The sequence below is a fragment of the Schistocerca americana genome, unplaced genomic scaffold, assembly GCF_021461395.2.
Source record: "Schistocerca americana isolate TAMUIC-IGC-003095 unplaced genomic scaffold, iqSchAmer2.1 HiC_scaffold_963, whole genome shotgun sequence".
In the NCBI taxonomy this organism is placed as follows: Eukaryota; Metazoa; Arthropoda; class Insecta; order Orthoptera; family Acrididae; genus Schistocerca; species Schistocerca americana.
Window position 1 is genome coordinate 7,501 of NW_025726745.1, and position 2,500 is coordinate 10,000.

The following is a 2,500-nucleotide window of genomic DNA, read 5'->3' on the forward strand; positions in this document are numbered from 1 at the left end:
AGAAATTCAAGCAAGCGCGGGTAAACGGCGGGAGTAACTATGACTCTCTTAAGGTGGCCAAGTGGCAGCGGTGTGGCTGCATCCGGACTTGGCTTCTCGAAGTGCGGTCTTGATGTAGTCGTGCTGCTGCTGCGAGGTGCCTTCCTTGGGTTATAGTTACAGGGAGAGTGATGCGCAATACATGGGCCTAGCCCTCTTAGCCTCTCCTCTCCTGCGGTCTTCTCCCCTTCTCGTGGGCCCGCTGATTTCGCAGAGTGGAAGACCGCACCAGGGGCTTGGGGGGGTTACCAGCCCCCCCTCGCACTATCCCTTTTTTAGTTGGGGGCAGTAAGCAGAGAATAAGTGGTGGCCCTTCCGCTGAAGGTGCCACCCCAACTCCCCCAGCACCTAGCCGGCCAACCGGCCGTGCCGAAAATCTTGTAACTTTTGCAGCTATGTATACCTGTAGTGAGTGCCACCGCAGCTTTACAACCAAGAACGGTCTCGGGGTCCATCGCCGCCGCCAACATCTTGCGGCCGCCAACGCGGAGATCGTCACGGAGAGGCATCGCGCGAGGTGGACGGAGGAAGAAGTCCTGTCGCTCGCCAAGGCGGAGGCCGAACTGTTCCTTGAGAGGGACGCCCGGTTCTTCTTCGTCAATCAAGAACTCATCAGGATGTTCCCCGACCGAACGCTCGAGGCAATCAAGTGCCGACGGCGGCAAGCTGCCCACAAGCAGCTTGTCCGCCAATTCATGGAGGCGCTTGAGATCGGTCGGGGGGAAGAGCCGGCGTCCCGCCGGGGAGCAGCGAGCCCGCTGCCTGACGCGGGCGAGGCCGCTGCGCCGCCCGTCGACGCAGCCGAGGACTTCGCGGCCGACACCACCGGGCCGCCGCCGGAGGGGCCGACTGACGCCGCCATCTGGGAGCATCTGGCGGGGCTACCCGCTTCCGCCCAGCGTTTCTCTGCCCTGGATCGTGTCATAGGTCTGGGGCGGGGCACGCCGCCCGATGTCATCCTGGGCATGCTCCCGGATGCCCTTGCGTCGGTCGGGTCCAGAGGGGAGAGATCGATCACCAGGACACAGCGGCCGCGCCAACCATCGAAGCGGCCGCCTGCCGCGCCGCCGACGCAGAAGCGCAAGCGGCGCCGCTGGGAGTACGCGAGAACGCAGGATGCCTTCCGACGGTCGCGTGCACGTTGCGTGCGCGGCCTCTTGGATGGCACCCTGCTCCAGCCGCCACCTGCCATCCCTGGTCTGCTGGACTTCTGGGCGGACCTCTTCACCAAGAAGCCCATCTCCACCGCGGGCTTCATTCGTGACCGCCTCCTCCCGCACTCAGAGCCTGTCGCTCTCGAGTGCATATGGGGGCCGGTCACACATGAGGAGGTCGCCGCCGCGTTGCCGCCCAGGGGATCAGCAGCCGGGCCGGACGGCCTTACCCCAGCGGAGTTGCGGCGCCTGCCGCACGAAGTCCTGGTGAAAGTGATGAATCTCTTCCTTCTGGCCCGCGCCCTTCCGGAACGCCTGCTTCGCGCGCGGACGTCCCTTCTCCCGAAAACGGCTGCACCAACATCCCCCGCTGACTTTCGCCCCATTACGGTCTGCTCGGTGTTGGCGCGGACCTTTCACAAGGTTCTCGCGTCACGCCTGATGCGCGCATGTGCTGTGGACGAACGTCAGCGGGCATTCATCCCTCGGGATGGGATGTTGGAAAATACCTTCATCTTGGACACTGCTCTCACCGACGCAGTTCGCTCCTGCCGCTCTGTCTTTGTGGCATCGATCGACGTATCTAAGGCATTCGATTCGGTAGATCATGCTGCCCTTCGCCCCGTGCTGAAGGCGCATGGCCTGCCGGATTGCTTTGTCGAGTATGTCGAGCGGTGCTACGAGGGCAGCACGACAGTGATAGCGGACGGCGCCGGCGTGGGCGTGTCTGTGCAGCCAGCACGGGGCGTTCGCCAGGGCGATCCCCTCTCCCCCCTCCTGTTCAACTTTGCGGTGGACTACGTTTTAGGCCAACTGCCCTCCCACATCGGAGCTCGGATCCTCGGTCGCAGAGTCAACGCTGCGGCCTTTGCAGATGACGTCTTGCTGTTTGCAGCGACCCCGAGGGGCTTGCAGTCCCTCATCGACGCAGCTACCGCAGCCCTCGCCCACCTGGGGCTGCAGATCAACGCCCGGAAGTGTTTCACCCTCGCCTTAGTCGCGTCAGGGCGCGAAAAGAAGGTGAAGGTGGACAGCAATGTCACCTTCACAGCAGGCAATACCACCATGCCTGCCCTGCGTGTGGGTGAAACCTTCCGGTACCTGGGGCTGCAATTTTCCACGGCGGGTCGCTGTGTCTTCAATCCACGTAGCCACCTGGTGGAGCAGCTTGACGTCATCTCCCGAGCTCCGCTGAAGCCGCAACAGCGCCTCCACGCTCTCACCAACGTACTTCTCCCTGGCCTGTACCACGGGCTGGCCCTCAGCCGCACCCGGGTGGGTGCATTGAAGTCGGCCGACGTTACCAT

General features: G+C 63.5%; 1 pseudogene; it reads left to right on the forward strand.

The window, feature by feature from the left end:
- LOC124592917 overlaps positions 1-2,500 on the forward strand; it is a 7,953-nt pseudogene that overhangs the window by 2,831 nt on the left and 2,622 nt on the right.